Source organism: Canis lupus, chromosome 1 (genome assembly GCF_011100685.1).
Source record: "Canis lupus familiaris isolate Mischka breed German Shepherd chromosome 1, alternate assembly UU_Cfam_GSD_1.0, whole genome shotgun sequence".
NCBI classification, from domain to species: domain Eukaryota; kingdom Metazoa; phylum Chordata; class Mammalia; order Carnivora; family Canidae; genus Canis; species Canis lupus.
In genome coordinates, this window is record NC_049222.1 from 21,747,267 (window position 1) to 21,767,987 (window position 20,721).

The 20,721-nt window shown below is 37.7% G+C and overlaps 1 long non-coding RNA gene across 1 annotated transcript in view; it reads left to right on the forward strand.

The window, feature by feature from the left end:
- LOC119870642 overlaps nucleotides 1–20,721 on the forward strand; it is a 59,870-nt gene that overhangs the window by 25,455 nt on the left and 13,694 nt on the right. Inside the window, exon 4 of the long non-coding RNA XR_005353044.1 lies at nucleotides 3,493–3,550. This is a non-coding gene — a long non-coding RNA (uncharacterized LOC119870642). The remainder of the gene's footprint in view (nucleotides 1–3,492; nucleotides 3,551–20,721) is intronic.

Consider the following 20,721-nt stretch of genomic DNA (forward strand, 5'->3'; position numbering starts at 1 on the left):
TTCACTCCTTTTAAGTTTTTTTTTTTTTTTTTTTTTTAGTAAAAGATTTTACTTGAGAGAGAGAGTGAGCAAGAAAGAGAGAGAGAAGGAGCAGGGGGAAGAATGGAGGGAGAAGGAGAAGCATACCACACACTGAGCAGGGAGCTAGATATGGGGCTCAATTCCAGGACTCCAGGATCGTGACCCAAGCCAAAGGCAGATGCTTAACCAACTGAGCCACCCAGGTGCTCCTTTACCCTCCCTTTTAAAAATGAATTCTATCATATGTAATTCACATTATTGCAACCAAAGATACATGCAATATTTACAAATTTCCTACAGGACTCGTTGTATAAGGTACATGCAGATTGACTCTTTAATGTTGATGCTAAAGAAGAGAGAGAGATTTGCCAATTAATTCTACTTTGCAGGCAGCCTGGGTGGCTCAGCGTTTTCCCGCCACCTTCAGCCCAGGGCATGATCCTGGAGACCTGGGATTGAGTTCCATATCGGGCTCCCTGCATGGAGCCTGCTTCTCCCTCTGCCTGTGTCTCTGCCTCTCTCTCTCTCTCTCTCTCTCTCTCTCTCTGTCTCTCATGAATAAATAAATAAAATCTTAAAAAAAAAAAAAAGCCCACTTTTCTGAGGCACCTGGATGGCTCAGTTGGTTAAGTGTCTGACTCTTGATTTTGGTTCAGGTCATGAACTCGGGGTCATGAGACTGAGCGACAAGTCAGGCTCTGGGCTGGGCATTAAACCTGCTTAAGATTTATCCTCTTGGTCTGTACTCTCTTCTCTCTCACTCTTTAAAAATAAATAAAAAAATAAATCTACTGTACCATGGAAATGCTATGAGGATAAGTAATTTCTGATGCAAGAGTGAACATTTGGGGTCTGGATATTTTCCTGTGAAGAGGGTACTTGAATGCAAGCAAACTCTTCTACTCTCTGCTTCCTGGAAATCTGGCTGATCTTTCTTGGCAGATGCTGGTTTTCTGGGGCTTCATATAAATGGGAGGATCCATTTAAGGAAAGAGAAAACAAAATGATGTAAACACAATTTGGGATGAGAATAATTATTTATTTAGAATGAGAAAAGACATCATGAAAACTTACTGAAGGCTTAGCAATTGAGGTCTCATCTGACATTCCTTCAGGTAACTTTCCATTCGTGCTCACATATTTCATAATTCTAACCTGGCCTCCCTCTCACCACCTAGAATACTGAACACCTTCCAATAGTTCTCAACACTTGCAAGAGGTCCGTGTCAAGTGAGGGGAGTGAAGGTTAAGCTCCATTAACTTGGCAGTAAATCTTCCTGTGGCTCAGACTTATGAAAAAACATCCACCACGAACCAGGCATTATTGTACACATAAGGATACAACCTTGAATAAAGGACCTGTCTTTATAGGGTTTATAACCTAGTGCTGGGAAGGGATGCAGAGAAGAGGTCAAATATAAATATACCAGATGGTGATAAGGACTATGGGGAAAATAATAGGTTAAGGGAGAGGATGCTGGGGAGAGTTTCTAGATACAGTGGTTGGGGAGACTTCTCTGAAAGGGTTATATCAACATTAAGGACTGAAGGAAGTGAAAGAGAGAGTTATTTACACATGTAGGGATACCGTTTCCTGAGAGAAAACAGCAAGTTCATGGACCTGGCAAGAATGGGTACTTGCCTTATAGAGTCCAAGGGGAAAATCATATATGATCTTTTAAAGTTTTTGACTTTGATGCTGAATGAAATGGGGGACCACCAAGACTTTTGGCTGGAGGAGTGTTGTGATCTAACATGTGTGTTGAATGAAGAATGAGAATGGAGTGGAGGGTGGGCAAGGGCAGATAAACGGAGACCAGCTAGGAGGCTTTTGAGATAATGGTTTGGACTTCTAAGGTAGTGGTAGATGTAGTGAGAAGTGGCAAGGTTCTTAGTGTACTCTGAAGGTAGCGCTAAAAAGATCTGCTGATGGATTGGGTCGTGAGAGAAATAAAGGAGTCGATGAACGCGGTGTCTTTGACTTGAGCATCCAGAAGAAAAGAGTTTTATTTCCTAAGAACAGGAAGTCCTTGGGGGGTATTTTAGGGACCATGGGAAGGTGTGGTGATGGTTGAGATCTGGAGTTCAAGTTTGGGCTTATGGAGGACCAGGGGCTTGTTGGACATCCAAAAGGAGATGTTGGTGCTATTTAATGATCTGGTGCCTGAAATTCAGAGGAAGCATTTGGACTGCAAATGCAAATTTGTGTCAGTGCATATAGTCTTTGCAGCAGTGGATTTATTAGGTTACCTAAGGAATGAATTTATAATGAGCCTGGGGCACTCAAAATTTTATAGTTTGAAATGAGGAAAACCAGCAGAGCTTGAAGAAGAAACGAGTAAATGGGTATCATAAAAACCATGAGAAGTGTTTGAAGAAGGAGGAAATAACTTTGTCAAATTCTGTAGTTAGGTGGAGTGATATTAAGATTATCTAAATGTTATGCAATGTATTTATAGAGACTATGGGGTCAGTAGAATAGCAATTTAGTTGGTCTCTGGGTCCCTTGGTATCTTGAAATTTCTGCCACATTGCTGACATTAAGTATCCTAAAATTCAGGTCTAGTCTAGAGGAAGTAGTCGGCTGTCCACAGGGTGGTAACCAGGCAGGAACAGGCAGGGCATGGTTCGGGGACCTCAGCAGATTTTATAGCATTGAGCTGCACTGGTAGCAGCCCAGGACTTGCTGGGGATGCAGAAAACAGGGAATGGGATTAAATCTAAGCCTTATTTCTCCCCTAGCTCTCCTGAGGTTTGTGGAGCTCCTGTGTGCAATTGCTGGCAGGCAAAGGCAGGGAGAAAAACTTGGATGGCTTCTCTCTCTCTCTCTTTTCCTTCATTTCACTTTTATCTGAGAAAGATCATATATATCGGAAGGGTAATTCTTTCACAGTGGAATTTTTTTAATGCACTTAGACACAAAACTTGTTCCAGCAAAAGTGTAAAAACCTTTTTTTTTTGTGAAATATAAAAAATATTACCGTTCTGAATGAGTACATGTGTAAAGGTGAAGCAGCAAGTTTTTGAAGAATTGTTACCTTTATTTATTTTTAGATAGATTTTAAGCAGTCAACTTAAGCAGAGTCAAGAAATTAAACTATGTTTTACTTACTTATTTGTTTTTAAAAAGATTTTATTCATTTGAGAGAGAGAGAGCAAGCGAGTACAGGGTGTGGGGGTAGAGGGAGAGGAAGAAGCAGACTTCTCTATGCTGGGCTCCATCCCACTGGGATCATGACCTGAGCCAAAATCAGATGCTTAACCAAGTGAGCCACCCAGGCACCTCTAAACTAGGTTTTAAACCAAAAATTTCTTTCTCGGTATAATCTTACACTCAAAATGAAATTTAATTTCTGAATGACTGCTCTGGAAATTGACAGTCACTTTGAATTGGACAGCATGCGTACTATGACGGCATGTTTAGAACATAGCTGATGCCTGGCTTTCAATCTCTTTCCACCTATCCCCAAGATTTAACAAAAGTTTGGATGCCCTAAATCAGAGACTCCACTGCCACAACACTTCTTTGGTAAGTACAATGGAAATTAATTATTTTGAAAGGTTCTGATTCCCAATTTACAGAAATCTACACTGAAATGAAGATTGAAAATGTATGTATTTAACAAATTTCAGAAATTTGTGATTTCTTGATTTGAAGATTTCCTGAACTCATGCTTCTAGAATAAAATGATACATTTCTATTGGTAAGTTAATTTGGGAGGGAATCTTAATTCTTTTCAGATTACCTTCATTTCATTACTGAAGTAAAGGGGCATTTGTCACTGACTGCAAAACAGACATACAAATATGATATTTATAATCCATGAAGATTCAGACTCTTACATAAAAACTAAATTACCAAAGATGCTATAGTTGTAACTTTAAAAATTTCCCTAAACTCGCCTTTATACCAAAGTTCTAGGGTTTATCACTTCCTTAACTGGCTGCAGTAGTGTGTGTGTGTGTGTGTGTGTGTGTGTGTGTAAGATGGACTGATTTTACAACAGATGTGTGTTCTAAATCACATACACACTAACATATGTATCCTAGAGTCTATATTTTGTGGAAAAGCGAAAACTTAGTGGAAGATAGATATTCCAAAGAACCAAATGCACCAATTCTCCCTTCTAATTTTTTCTCTATTAAGAGTATGTGTATGCTGTCTAAAATGCCATGTCTTCGCATTTTCTCACGTATTCCTGAGAGAGAATTTCTCTTTCTTACCAAAGGATACAAGTGTTGGATGAGAGCCTAGCAACTGATTTCCTAACTACACTCATGTGAAATAATAAAATGTGAGCCCCTAGCACTCAAAACTTGATTTTTAATATGATTTTTCCACTAATTAAAACCAGAGCTTCTCAGGGTATAGTTCAACTGAAAAAGAACTTTTATTTTCCTGTGCAAATGCTTTTGAAAATATCTGAGGGTAATATAAAAAGGACAAAGGAAGGAATTTCAAGTGACCAAGCAGTAATAATTAGCTCTGTCGACAGAAGGTATAGGTGGAATCTGTAAAGGCCATTTGCCCACGGTGATCCTCTGAAAGGATAAGTATTCGAAAAGCTTCTAAAAGAAAAGGCGTGTGTGAGTTTCCAGTGACGTTTACTAGGCAGCTGTATGTTGTTATATATCATACACTGAAATTTGTGCAATACCTAGGCTAACAGTCACAGAAGATGTATAAAAATGTAAAGTGTACAAAATATCTTTTAAGAGTGCTCGATTGTTAATTTTGTCACTTTTATATTGAACACATTATGTCAGTGTTGTATGATAATGAATTTAAAATGGGATGACTGCCCAGAAATGAAAACATGTAAAATCACCAGATTTATAGATCGGTAAGATAGAAAAAAAAAAAAATCAAAACATCAAGTTGTGTACCTTAAATATATACAATTTTTAGGTCTCAAAAAGGCCACCAATAAGGGAAATATATATTCCACTATTAATGAACACTTTTACTTTTAAAGGGTGATTTACAAGCTGCAAAAATAAAATGTAGCTTCATTTGACAGCTTCAATGTCTTTTTCTTGTTAAATCATATCTTATTGTTAAATCATACCTTGTTGTTTCAGCAGATTAGTATCAAACCAAACTTTTTCCAAAAAGCAGTAACTTGTTGCCATTCTGTTCTGCTTTTAGTTTGCTTATCATTTGTTCATTCATTCATTCATTCATTCACACAACAGATTTCTTACTGAGAAACTGCTGTATGCCCACCCCAGTACTATTACTACGTTACTGGCCAATCTCCAATCTTTGCTTTCAACGAGCATTCATTGCAGAACATAGAGACAGACAATAATCATCAGACTTATTAAATAATTATATTGTTGGCTATATTAAAAGATAATCAGTGTTTGGGGGAAAATACCACAAGGTAAGGCAGATTGAGAACTCTGGGGAACAGGGGGTAAATTCTCGCGGTGTGGTCAGGTTAGATCTTATCAAAAGGTGACATTTGAGCAAAGGGCTGAAAGAGAAAGGCAGGGTGGCTAAGATACATCTGGTGGGAAAGCGTTCCAGAGAGAAAAAAATAGAACAAAGAAAATATTGTCTATGGGAAGTATCTTGATGATCGATTCCCAATCATTAGCAAAAATATCGATGTGGAATTTTTCAGTAAATATTGTTTAAATTGCTCTTATTGCCTGAAGTTCTCTAATATTTACAACACATTTAGTAAATTTTCATCTCTCAGGAAGATGATAGCAATAAAAAGTGCTGATAAACTCTCGTCCTCAAGCAGGGCTGACAGAGATCTGTGTGAATGCTTCTGGAAAAGATGACTTTTATGGAATTGAAACAAGTAGAGTTATAAATTGTTTGCAAAGTCCCAGTGAGAAATCTATGTGCAAAATCTGTGCCAGATTAGTGTTTAATGTTGCAGCTGCAGAACGGCCTGTCCATAAAATCCTCCTCAAAGGCGCTGATGGAGTTCCTACTGGAAGTTGTCACCACTGTCATTGCCAATATAGGTTTAGGGTATCCTAAGAAAGAGCTAGTCGTGGATATGGTGTAAAATGGATGGAGAAACAGCCTCTGCCCACTGAACCCTGGAACTCTGTCACCACTGTCATTGCCAGGCTGTGAGAGGGTCTGGAGGCTACACCCTCTTGAAGCAGATGGCCCGATGGGAGGTGAGAGCTCCTCAAGACTCTGCCTCATGGACTGGTGGAGGGTCTAGGTTGGGTTATACCTGTGAAAAAAAAGCTATTCAAACCACAAACAGAGAGTTGAAACCATACAAGACAAATGCTGAGAACTGATGTGATTTGCCAAACAGAATGTTGTGTGATATTTGGTGTAAGCAAATACAAGGGCGTCAAAGGAATCCTCTGAATAGAAATGTCCTGATAGATATGCCCTTTTTGCTTGTTAAAAACCCCTGAAAAAATTAAATCTAGCCTTGAGTGTTTGAACTCAACTAGCCATTCAGCAGTACTCAAAATATTTTTCTTCCTCTAATCAGCTCTGTCTCCTATTTTTTTTATTTGTGTGTGTGTGTGTGTGTGTGTGAGAGAGAGACAGAGAGAGAGAGAGAGAAGAGAGAGAGAGAGATAGCACTTAGTTATCAGATGCTTAGAAAGTTAAGCCTATTTTCTCCAGGATTTAGCTACAGTTTCCATTTAAAAGTTTCCAGGTGATTTATTTCTATGTGGGAGGTATCAACCCTTGGAAGTAAATGCTCTGTTAGTATTTTTCACTTGGAAAAAACACTCAAGTTTCATTTCAGTATTGCAAGGCAAATGTAAGCCCAGGTTTTGGAGGAAAAGGGACAAGAGAATTTTTTCTTTCTCCTCGTGAAAAAGGACTCTCCCTCCTTAGGTCTCAGTGTGTAGAAGTCAAAAGGCTACTGGAAAAGAGGGTAGGTAAGTTTTCATAATGAACCGAGAAGACTTGTGGGAAGAAAAGAGTAAGACCTTGACACAGTTCCTTTTTTGGGGGGGCAGGGTGAGGGTGGAGACTGAATGTTAGAATATCGTGAACGTAATGAACCCCCAGAGATCAGCAGACAGGAAAGGGCACCAAGAAATCAAAGAAAAAATAATGATGCGGGTAAATATGGGTTTAGGGTATCCTAAGAAAGAGCTAGTCGTGGACATGGTGGAAAACGGATGGAAAAACAGCCTCGGCCCACTGGACCCTGGAACTCTGGTCTAAGCCTATGCATGTGGTCCACACCACGGGGCAGAGAGCACGTGATTCCATCTGCCAGTGTTGGGACTCACACGGAGCCTTTAGAAGGCATTGCTCTCTTGCTGGTGCTATTGAGATCCTGTGGGGCCGGCGAAGGGGGGTGCAGGTTAATGCAGCCAGCCCTGTGGCAGCAGAACTGAGAAACACCCTCTCCCATTCCCAGCTGCCTTTTCTCATACCTTCTCAACTATGATTAGCCCAGGGCATCGGCTCACTTGATGGAATTCACAGTAAGAGTGACTATTTAAGGGGGTTGGATACGGCTCTGGGGACTCATGAGCTGCATCTGTTGCAGAGACTAAAGTTTCATTCAATGGGTCACTTTATAGTTCCACTTTTGTCTTGTCCACATCTTCTTATATGTTTTGTTTGATGAAAACTCTGCCCAAGTCAGTGTAGACTTAAAACTGGTGCTGTTCAGACCCGGTGCTGCAAATTTTTCTGTCCTGATAGTGCAGCACATGGCTTTGGTGGCCGCCGGGGGGGGGGGGGGGGGTGGTGGTGGCAGGGACCACGGCACTGGGGGCAGCCGTATGTTTCTCATAGAGCCTGGAAATGGAAGGTTAGAAATGCATTATTGGGAGACACTACTTTTCAGGTAACTGAAATATGTTTTAGTTTTCAGAGTGCCTGAGACCAAAAGAAACGTCCCTGACGTCAAATACAATATACATACCAATGAATCCTGCATATGCTTTCTGGTAAATAAGTCCAACAGCAGTGAACTTTCCAGTGTGTTCTCCACTAGTGTGCCTCGCCTGCTCCATCAGCTCTCATTCCACCTAGGGATCCTCAAGTTTCTCCCAGTTCTTTTGAGAATTCTAGAGAGAAGTTTATGGCTTGACAACAAGTAAATCGGCACAGTTCAGTGTTCTGAACCCTCCACTTCACAGTGTGGAGAAGAATTCAGCTCCCGATGTTCTAGGGGTAGCTGATATGGGCATGGAATAAGCTATTTGATCTAATTCTTCCTTAAGTCAAGGCTCTCTGAGGTGAAAACACGTTTGTAATGGTGATGTGCACGTGGGCAAGTTAATGTTTGCCATTGTGAATGGTAGGGAAAATGATGGATTTAACCAAAGCTGGCATTAAAGAAAACTCACAGGTGAAAATCTCTCTCTCTCTCTCTCTCTCTCTCTCTCTCTCTCAACTTCTCACTTCAATATACACTGAACAACCAAGACTGTTGTTCCACTGCCTCTTAGCTTGTTAACACGTCGCGCTGAGGAGTCTTCACATTCAAACTGTCTTGTGCTATGATTTTTCTCCTCCACCCTCTTTTTAATTTTCTTTCCTACTTCACCCAATACCAGCCGTTCTTGTCCTATATTCCCTTCTCTCAGAGTGCTTCCAGGTGTCCAGAATTAATCTTGTAAACGAAGGTGGTGAGGGATAATTGCCATCGTTTCCGTATCACAAAGATATTCCCATTTTAAAGGGGTAATTCTGGAAGTGGGATGTCCTATCCCAAATTAGAATTTTCAATTCTAGAATAAGGTTTTAGTGGTCCTTCTTGGATAACATTACCTGGGCAGGGACTTATCTGCTTGTATTGTCCAGATGTAATAGGCATGGGATGTGTAGCCATAAAACTCTGGGCCACTGAGCTGAGTTTGACAGTGCAGCTATACAGCGAGTAATGCGGATAATGACTTTTATACAGTGCATAGGTTTGATATGGCCTTCCACCTTGAAGATTTTTCATAACAAAAAGTTGAGAAATCTGTATTATTTGAGTAACAGCAACAATAAAACCCACATGGGGCTTTGCAACTTCTGTGCTTTGAATAGATTAGAGATGGTCCCTGAAATATTAAACTCTTTATCCCATTGATTCTCAAACTGAAGCATGACTCAAAAAGCCTAGAAAGCTTGTTTTTTTTGTTGTTGTTGTTTTTTTTAGATTTTATTTATTTATTCATGAGAGACACAGAGAGAGAGGCAGAGACACAGGCAGAGGGAGAAGCAGGCTCCATGCAGGGAGCCTGACATGGGACTTGATCCTGAGACTCCAGGCTCAGGCCTTGGGCTGAAGGTGGTGCTAAACCACTGAGCCACCCGGGCTGCCCTAGAAAGCTTGTTAATATGCACAGAGTGTCTGTCTTAAATGGGGTCTGAGTATTTACATTTCTAGGAAATTTTTAGGTGCTATTGCTGCTGCTGCTTTTGATTTGGGGACCAAATTTGGAAAACTCTTTTTAGTCTTTGGGACACTTCAGTCATCAAACACGAGTTCAAGGAGCCACATCTGGCAGTGCTTGCTCTAATATGCCTGCTAAGCACTGAGGAGATGAGTTACCTTGGAGAAATCTGCTTTAGCATCCATCTAATGCAGCCCAGGTTGCTCCTGGAAGAGTTTACACTCAGAACACAGAATATAGCTCAAGGTGAATTGCACAGGGGTGAGAGTCAGAGAGGCCCTAAGAAATCTCCTGGAGGGTGTTCTTGTAGGAGTAGGCTTCTCAATCTATCTGTAGATGTTCTCCATTATTTTGGAATATCTTATCTACAAAAGTTCATTTGGTGGAGGCATCTGGGTAGCTAAGTTGGTTAAGCGGCCAACTCTTGATTTCCATTCAAGTTATGATCTTAGAGTCCCAGGATGGGGATCAAGCCCCACTGGGGGTAGGGCCTATCTCAGTGGGGAGTCTCCTTGAAGATTCTGGATTCTCTCTCTCTCTCTCTCTGCCCTTCCCTCAAATAATAAATAAATAAATAAATCTTTAAAAAAGAGTCTCTGGATTTGAAATCTACCTGCAGTACTATAAGAGATTTCAACATTATATTAGTAAATGAGGGTAAAGGAAGTGCTTTTGGATTTTTTAAATATAATTTCAATTTGCTAGTTTTTAAGCAGCTATAAAAATGGGAAAATGGTTTTAAATTTTTTTATTATCTATATGTGAACAAAGTTTTTTATTTGATGTGACTCTCAAGGATTTGGAGAAAGATCACCATAAAAATCATGATTAGGAATTGCCTGTAGGCAGCTTAATCATAAAATCAAACATAAAAATCTATTTTCATAAAAGAAAGCTCAAGTTTCTCATTAAAGAAAAAAATGAAAAGTCTTTATTTTGAAGTTTTATATAAATTCAATAGTTAATACTCTTTCTATCACTTTTATTTGACTTTTCTAACATTGTTATCTTACATTAAGGATGTAATTTTTTTCCCCACCAAGTTCTGTATAGATACTCCCAAATTTATTCCAGTTTATCCCAGTTCTCATACAGATATAATAATTTTTTATGTCTACTTTAACCTGAAAATGGCTGAGAGAAACTGCCACAGTCTCCACTGAATGGATTAGCAAGGCAGGATTTAAAATTATTCTCCCTTCAGAAGTCTGTTGCTTTTCTATGTACTAACAATGAAGCAGCAGAAAGAGAAATCAAGGAATTGATCTCACTTACAACTGCACCAAAACCCATAAGATCCCTAGGAATAAACCTAACTGAAGAGGTGAAATATCTGTACTCTGAAAACTGTAGAACTCTTACGAAAGAAATTGAGTAAGAAATGGGAAAACATTCCATGCTCATGGATTGGAAAAAAATATATTTTTAAAATGTCTATGCTACCCAAAGCAATCTACATATTCAGTGCAATCCCTATTAAAACACCACCAGCATTTTTCAGAGTGGGAACAAATGATTCTAAAATTTGTATGGAACCAGAAAAGACCCTGAATAGCCTGAAAAGACCCAGAATGTTGAAAAAGAAAACCAAAATGTTGAAAAAGAAAACCAAAGCTGGAGACATCACAATTCTGGACCTCCACTGTATTACAAAGCTGTTATCATCAAGTATGGTCCTGGCACAAAAACAGACACATAGATTAATGGAATAGAATAGAGAACCCAGAAATGGACCCTCAACTAATCTTTGACAAAACAAAAAGAATGTCCAAAGAAAAATGTTTTCAACAAATGGTGTTGGCAAAATTGAACAGCCATGTGCAGAAGATCACTTTCTTACAACATATACAAAAATAAACTCAAAATAGATGAAAGATCTAAACATGAGACAGGAATTATTCAAAATCCTAGAGGAGAACACAGACAGCATCTCTGACCTTGGTCACAGCAACTTCTGGCTACACATGTCTCTAAAGGCAAGAAAAACAAAAGCAAAAATGAACTATTGGGATTTCATCAAGATAAAAACTTTTACAGCAAAAGTAAACCATCAACAAAACCTCCTACAAAATGGGAGAAGATATTAACAAATGACACATTAGACAAATGGCTAGTATCCAAAATCTATAAAGAACTTATCAAACTCAACACCTAAAAAACAAAAAAATCTGATCAAGAAATGGGCAGAAGATATAAACAGACATTTCTCCAAAGAAGACATACTAATGATGAACAGACACATGAAAAAATGCTCAATATCATTCAGCATCAAGAAAATACAAATAAAAACCATAATGAGCCATCTTATACCAATCAGAATGGCTAAAATTAACAACTCAGGAAACAAGAGATGTTGTTGAGGGTGTGGAGAAATGGGAACCCTCTTACATTGTTGGTAGAAATGCAAATGGGTGGCAGCCACCCTAGAAAATGGTATGGAGGTTCCTCAAAAAGTTAAAAATAGAAATACCCTACAATGCAGCAATTGCATTACTAGGGATTTATCCAAAGGATAGAAACATAGTGATTCAAAGGGCCACCTACACCCCAATGTTTATATCAGCAATGTCCACAATAGCCAAACTATGGAAAGATCCCAGATGTCCATTGGCGGATGAATGGATAAATGGATAAAGAAGAGGTAGTGCGTATATATATTAGCCATCAACAAGAAGGATATCTTGCCATTTGCAATTACGTGGATGGAACTAGAGGGTATTATGTTAAGTGAAATAAGTCAGTCAGAGAAATACAAATACCATATGGTTTCACTCATATGTGCAATGTAAGAAACAAAATGGATGAACAGGGGAGGGATGGCTGGGTGGCTCAACGGTTGAGCATCTGCCTTTGGCTTAGGTCGTGATCCTGGGTCTCTGTGTCTCTGTGTCTCTGTCTCTCTCTGTGTGTCTCTCATGAGTAAATAAATTCTTTAAAAATAAACAAATAAAAATACTTTCAAATTTAAAACATCCGTATACGTTTTTTAATGTTTTACCTTCATCTTTCTTTTAAAAATTTTTTTTATTTACTCAATTTAGTTAACATATAATGTATTATTAGTTTTGGGGTAGAAATTAGTGATTTATCAGTTGCATAAAACATCCAGTGTTCATTACATCCAGTGCCCTCTTTAATGCCCATCACTCGATTCCCTACCCACCTCCCTCCAGCAATCCTCAGTTTTCTTCCTAGAGTTAAGAATCTCTTACGGTTTACCTCCCTCTCTGTTTTTATCTTATTTTATTTTTCCTTCCTTTCTTTCCCCTATGTTCTTTTTAAAAATTTGTTTATTTATTTATTAATGAGAGACACACAGAGAGAGGCAGAGACATAGGCAGAGGGAGAAACAGGCTCCCTGCAGGGCCCGATGCAGAACTTGATCCTTGGACCCCAGGATCACCACCTGAGCCAAAGGCAGACACTCAACCACTGAGCCACCCAGATGCCCTAAATTCGAAAATATTCTTAAATAGTAAATTAATTGTGAACATTTTTGAGTTTGCTACAAGGAAAATGTAAATTGAAAATACGATATTGTGAAATACAATACATTCTTCAACTTTTCAAAATAAAATAAAACTTTTCAAAAATAAAATAAAAAAATAGAATAAAATTATGCTCCCTACTTCTATGTCTAAAACTGCAGAAAATAAGCCACCATAGAGCAGATTTGTGCTGTTATGGCAAGAATCGATTGCATTATCCCTCTTAAAAATAATTTTAAGGTAAGTAGGTATCCATTGCTTTAGGGGAAATATGAAACAGCATCATTTTGTGGTTTGACAAAAGCATCAATTTTCCTTGGTATACAGAAAGGAGCATGGGGAAGAGGTAGATAAATCTGCACAAATGATAAGGATCCTCCTGGGAAGAAAATGATCAAAACACCAGCCAGTTTCCTTTTGAGATTCACTGTTATCATAATGAACCTCTGTGGTAGATTAGCATAGCTCCAACTAAGGCCCCCAGAGACTCCCAAAAGAAATTCATCTCATAAGAAATGAAAATTCTAATTGGTGGCTTGGATTCGTAACTGCCTGCATCATGAAGGGAAGAATTATTTAGGCACAGCATTTTTCAAAGGTGAGAGATCTCTTTCTGATTCGGGTACTCTGACATGGAGACCAAAATAATGAATAAATTTTGTGAATAAAATTGTGATTTCAAATTTCTATATAGTTTATATGGCTATTTGAGGGGTAAGTAGAATAGTGCATATAAAATGCTTAGAACAGTCAATGGCCCATGGTAAGTGCATAATAAATATTAGTCACTGCTAATGTCAAAAAAAAAAAAAGTATGAATCCTAACTTGGGAGCTTCATGAATACTTGGAAGCCCAAATATTCTGATCATAATATTGAAAGCAATGAAGTTATTTTTCTTTAAAATAAAACAAACGCACTCACCAGGTTCAGAAAGAACATCTTCAAATCTTTGTGAGATCAGTTTTCCATGCCAAAATTGTAGCCTTAAAATGGGGGCCAATGTTGATGGATCAGAATTTTCACTTGTGTTTGCTTGGCATTTAGAAACAAGGATGATTTTCTTTGTTCTAAACAAGTTTCTTTAGTTCTTAGATAATTTCAGTGGGAAAAGGGAAGAAAGAAATATAGAGAGACGAGCGAGGGGGTGTGGAGAGAGAGGGAGGAAAAAGAGAAGAGAAGAGAAGAGAGAGAGAGAGAGCTGTTGGATAACTAAGCTGGCCAGATACAGACTTGAGTAATGTGTTAAAATACAAGGAGAGTTGACCACAAGGTGGTGAAAGGCACCAACTGGATGATATAATAATAGGCATATGAGAGGCAGTTTTAGAATTAGAGAGCATTGTGGGGGACAGGGAACATCTTTACATTTTTTTCATTACAGGAATTTCTGACTTGAGAGGCAATTTAGGAAATCAATAACTAGAACTTTAGAAGAATATTTGAAGGACACTAAAAATAAAGTATGAACTTTAAATCGTTTCAGACAAAATGATTTAGGATTGAAATCCCTATAATTAATCCACATACTTAAAAGCGTGAAGGTGAATATTTAGATGCAGAATGGTGTTAGGGGAGTTGCATATTTTTTTTTTAAGATTTTATTTATTCATGACAGACACACACACACACAGAGAGAGGGAGAGAGAGAAAGAGAGAGAGAGAGAGAGAGAGAGGCAGAGACACAGGCAGAGGGAGAAGCAGGCTCCATGCAGGGAGCCCAACATGGGACTTGATCCCAGGTCTCCAGGATCACGCCCTGGGCTGAAGGCGGTGCTAAACCGCTGAGCCACCCGGGCTCCTGGGGCAGAAGGTGGATAATGTATAACCAAAACCAAAAAAAAGAAAAAAAGGAAAATCCACAACAAAGATGCTTCCTATAACCTTCCTGAAGATGGATTTGAATTAATACTCTCATTACCAGTTTAATTTTTTTTGTGGTTTTAGATACGTATCTGTCTCTGTCTGTAAATATGTACATGCACACATACAAGCACACATGCATGCCTAGGCATGTATCTGTACTTCTTACATATGTACATGTGTACAATCTATTTTTACACTTAATTTTGTTGAAAACTGGAATGTAGCTTATCCTATAATAGGCTAATTGCTTCTTAATTAACTTTTTGCTCATTTGTTTGTTTGTGTTAATCATATAATATCAAGGTAAGAAAACCTCTTACTGGATCCAGAGGCCCATATAAGCAGCACCTTTCAAATAATGTTGGCTTAGCAAGGCTTCTTGCTATCGCTGGGCCGTATTTTATATTTATGCCAATGATAATGCCAAAATGTAGCCATACTTGACTATATTCTCCTTATTCCTGCATATTTCAGGGAATAAGAAATGTTAGGGATGTTCTATATACCACTTTTGCATCTGGGTTGTAAAGAGCGGGTTCTTTTCTCTGAGAGCTTCTGAAAACCACAAGTATCAATTGCACTTTGCTATCGTACTCAAGGGGACTTTGGAAGTAAGTGAGTTCATTACAGCGAGACTTAGACTTGAAGTCTTCATCATCAACGTCACCAGTTTTGGCCTAGGGTGGCAAACTGTGTGAAAATACTCTTAACACCCTTAATCAAGGTTAACCCTGTAGCTATGACTATACAAAAGAACGAAATGAAAATTTTAGTACCTACCCTTATAACTTCATCAATACAAATGACTCTGAATGATTTAGAAATGGGCCTTTTCTTTTTCCTTCAAAGGCACATTTTTAAGGAGTGGCATGAGTACTTTTCGATCATTTTAGCTTGGATTTGGAATTAATAATCAATGAAGTATTCATCAATTTCTCAGGGTTTTTTTTTTCCCCTCTATATTTTCAGCTAAATGTATTCTCCCTATTTTCATGTTGAAATGGAAACAGCCCAGCCTTAATGTTCCCAGTGCATTAGTACAATTTATATCAACCTGATATGTAAAGAGCATTTGGACTTTTAACAACAGATCTTCCTTTATGAGCAGAGATTGTTTAGATTTTTCAGAAGAATGCAGAGGGTTAGCAACCTATTAGGTGAGTCTGGGCCATGGGAAATAGCAATGCAATAATTTAGTCTAGAACTCCCTTCCTTCCTTGATTGCTGCCATTTCCCTCATGAGTTGCATAAAACATTTCAGATATGTTTATTTGGTCTAATAAGTAGGGAATGTCATAGACTTGTGCCAAATTTTCAGTGGTTTGTAATGCACGTATTTTCTGAGTCTGGGAGTTCTAATGTGAAGTGGGAATGGGAAGGGGTCTCCTTCCGACTCGCATGTGAACTCTCCATCCTGCCCAGTTTATTACATTGCACACTGCAGGATTTATTTCCAGGACAGGAGTCCTCCAATTCACTTTTATCAAACACACATGACAAAATTTTGCTTTCTGAGATCTCCCAGTTAAAATTTATCATAACTTCCTTTTTTTTTTCTCACCCAAACATAATTTATAATAGAAGAGAACAACAGGAAAGACTGATGAAATCATTGTTCTTTCCTTCAAAGTCTTAGAATCATGAGTAAATTGTACCTGGAGTCTGTCACTATGACCTAAAGCCCTGGTGCTTTGTTAATATAACCAATATTTGAAATAAAAAACAGAAATAAAAGAAAAATCCTAAAAATAGGCTAGTCCCTAAATATGATTATTTACAAATACAAAATCTACAAAAAAAATCTATTTACCATCCATCATCTATCAGTCTATCTCCATTCTAACAATCCTCATCAGCTGTTAAAATTTTTATTTTTATTTAACTTTTACCATTTAAACTCAATAGTTTAAATTTTCAACTATCAAATTGTTTCATTCTGGCAACCGTAGAAACATTAATATACCCTACAATACTCTGCTGGTAATTATCCTTAGTAGCCATTAAGTCTCACAGGAAGTGAGGAAGTTATGAGTTTCGTTCTTCTTGCACATTTCCAAAAGGAAAAAAATGGAAAATAATCTTAAAAGAGAAATAAAAATAAAATTATAGAATAGTAACTCGCTGTATTATGTTCATGTACAAAGCTGAAGGAACATTGGGAAAACCTAATTGAAGAACAATTTTGCTTTTTTATAGCTTGAGAAAAGAAAGTTTTACCAATTTTATTAGCATATGGGAAACAAGTAAGGTTAATAAAGAATTTTAAGGAGAAAATTGTCTTAATCTTAATTCATATTGTAAAATAAAAGCCAGTAGGCAGACAGATAAATACACACACACACACACACACACACACACACACCTTTTTTTTTTTTTCTTTTTGGATCTAATAGACACTATAGGACTGTAGTCTTTTCTGTAAATGGATTTGAAAAACACAAGTACCAAATACTTCTCTATTGCACTCAAGAGAATATAATTACAGCTGAAGAGTTGAGAACTCTCAAAACACATATGAAACTCCCAGAAGATTGTACTGGCTGAAAGTTTAGATGTTAAGTAAGGGTTTAGATAAATCCCTAGATGGCTGAGCCATAACCAGTCATTTACAGGCAATTAGAGATTTAGAGGTGTAGGTCTTGGGAGGATTATGTCACAGCAAAGGCAAAGGGTCCCTTAGGGCACTTTAAGAGCCAGCATTCTGTCCAATTCTCTCACTCTTGTTAAACACAAGTCTTAGATACCTTCATCCCCTGGGACTTTATATATATTTGCATTTTTGGCATGGTCCCCAGGAACCAGTAGCTAGTCCAGGTTAAATCTAACAGCACTAGATAATCTCATCCTAAGTGATGAATTCCAAATTAAATACTATGTACCAGGAAAGAGATAAAAGCATTCCTAGAGTTCACTTTGTAAAAATTGTAGGTTTGAGATGACCTCTTCATTCTCTTTTGCATATTTTTTTCTCCAAAATTTATTCCATTAATATTATACTAAATTATAGAGATAGTTCAGATATAATTACATGTTACAAGTAAGAATAAAGGGGGAAGAATCATGTAGCATGACTGAAAATAAATAATTTTGACCCCTTTCATTTCTATTACATTGCACATCCCCAAAGATTTGAGTATGCGATTGACTGATTGCAAATCTGCCCCCAAGTTCTTTATCCTTTCTTCTACCTCCAACCTTTGCAATGTAGTTTGCTGTTCCTTCAATAAAGAGGTGGTCTACTTCCCCAACTCTTATCTAGTCTGGCTTTGTTACTAGCTTTGGCCAATAAATTCAACAGAAATGATAGTGTGCCAATTTCGACTATGGAATGGCACTGTTTCAAACTTCTCTTTGAACGTCAGCCACTCTCACAAGAACAAGCTTGCTGGAGATAGCACGTGGAGGGAGGACCTGATCATCTTCAAGACTAACTAGCCCACAGGTGATCAATCAGCTGACAGTAGATGCATGAATGAGCCCAGCTAAAATGCCAATAATTGTGCAAATGATCTATAGATTTATAATTAACAACAGAAGTGTATTATTTTATGATACTGCATTTTGCAGTGGTTTGTTAATAACCAAATAATAAAGGGATAAAACATGTAATTGATGGGCAGCCAGGTGGCTTAGTGGTTTAAGTGCAGCCTTCAGCTCAGGGCCTGATCCTGGAGACCCAGGATCGAGTCCCACGTTGGGCTCCCTGCATGGAGCCTGCTCCTCTCTTTCTCTCTTTCTCTCGTTCTCTCTCTCTCTCTCTCTGTGTCTCTCATGAATAAATAAATAAAATCTTAAAAAAAACATGTAATTGAGTTATTTGTTAGATATATATTATCATAATGAGAATGTGGCTTCATACTCTCTTCTCTCAGTATTTCCTTGGTGATAGCAAATGATTTTGAAACAAGTGGTTGCATATTAAATCCAAGAGAACAAGGAGAAAGCTAGACACTACAACTTAAGGAAATGAATTTGATGAAAATATTCTTTCATTAAATGAATTATTAGAGAACTACACTGTATGTTTGTATGTACTTAATAATATTTTCTTAAAATATATGTTAGGCCAAAATAGTAGTAGGTTAATTTTAATAAGCTATTTTAAACACTGTACTCTCAATAGTTAAAAGTTATGAATTATTTGAAGAGCAAGATCACCAAAAAAAAAAAAAAATTACCAAAGTCAACCATAAAACATAAAACCATAAAACACACCATAATTACCAAAGTCAACCATAAAACATAAAACCATAAAACACACTATACAAAATTTGAAGCAATAGAAATCATGCCATGTCTTCTCTCAGACAACGCTGGAATTAAACTAGATCTCAATAACACAAAGATATCTAGAAAAAACAAAAATACTTGGAAATGAAACAACATATTTTACAATAATACATGAATCAAAGGAGAAATCTCAAAATACTTTAGAATTAAATGAAAATGTAACATCAATATTTGTGGGATTTGAATACATATATTTAAAAGAAGAAAGATCTAAAATCAAAACTCTAAGTTCTACCTTTAGGAACTAGAAAAAGAAGAGCAAATTAAATCCAAAGTAAGCAAAAGATGAAGAGGAGGAGGAGAAGGAGAAGAGATGAAGAAAAGAAGAGGAGGAGGAAGAAAAGGAAGAGGACAGAATAAAAAGAGGAGCAGAAATCAATGAAATTAAAAATGGGAAATCAATAGAGAAAATCAATAGAATCAATAAAACCAAAAGCTGGTTCTTTGAAAAGGTTAATAAAATTGATCAGTCTCTAGACACATTAACTGATAAAAAAGAGAGGACACAAATAACTAATATTAGAAATGAAAGAAAGAATGTCAATGCAGATCTCACGTACATTGAAACGATGATAAAGCAGTACTATGAAAAACTCTATGCCCACAAATTTGATAGCCTTCAATATAAAGTCTAAAACTGTAATGATTCTAGGAGAAAACATAGAAGAATATCTTTGTAAACATCAAATAGGCAAACATTAGGCTTGGCTAAAAATGCTGTAAGCCTAAAGAACTGATATATTTTTTAAGATTTTATTTATTTATTCATGAGAGACACACAGAGAGAGGCAGAGAGACAGACAGAGGGAGAAGCAGGCTCCATGCAGGGAGCCTGATGTGGGACTCGATCCTGGATCTCCAGGATCACACCCTGGGCTGAAGGCAGGCGCTAAATCGCTAAACTACCCAGGGATCCCTGATATGTTGTTTTTAGTGGAAATCAACAATAACACTTTTTTGAAAGACATTTACAAAACAAAAAAGCAAGTGAGGAACTAGGAGAAATATTTACAGCACATATATCTGATAAATCATTTATATTCTCAAAAAATATAATAATATGGAGTTCTTCATTTATATCCCATGCACTCTTCTATGTGAGAATTAAATTTCCTAATTAAAGGTTAAAACAAACAAAAATGGCAAAACTCTTCCAAGTTTTCTACATCATGATTCAACTAACAACTTTTTTATTAAAAAAAAAATTTTTTTTTTAAAGATTTTGGATCCCTGGGTGGCGCAGAGGTTTAGCGCCTGCCTTTGGCCCAGGGCAAGATCCTGGAGACCCGGGATCGAATCCCACGTCGGGCTCCCGGTGCATGGAGCCTGCTTCTCCCTCTGCCTGTGTCTCTGCCTCTCTCTCCCTCTCTCTGTGTGACTATCATAAATAAATAAAAATTTAAAAAATAAAAAAATAAAGATTTTATTTATTGAGAGAGAGAGAGCAAGAGCTGTGGGAGAAGGGAGAAGGAGAAGCAGACTCCCTGACGAGGAGCCCAACATGGGGCTCGATCCCAGGACCCCGGGATCATGACCTGAGCCAAAGGTAGATGCCACCCAGGCACCCCTTCAACTAGCAAATATTTTAAAGAGAGCTTTTGGCATGATACACAAATGTGTTTCTGCACAAAAACAGTACCCTTTTCCCACTGGATTCTTCAGCTGCTTCCCTTCATACCTGTTATATAAACAATCTCCCTTTACAAAAA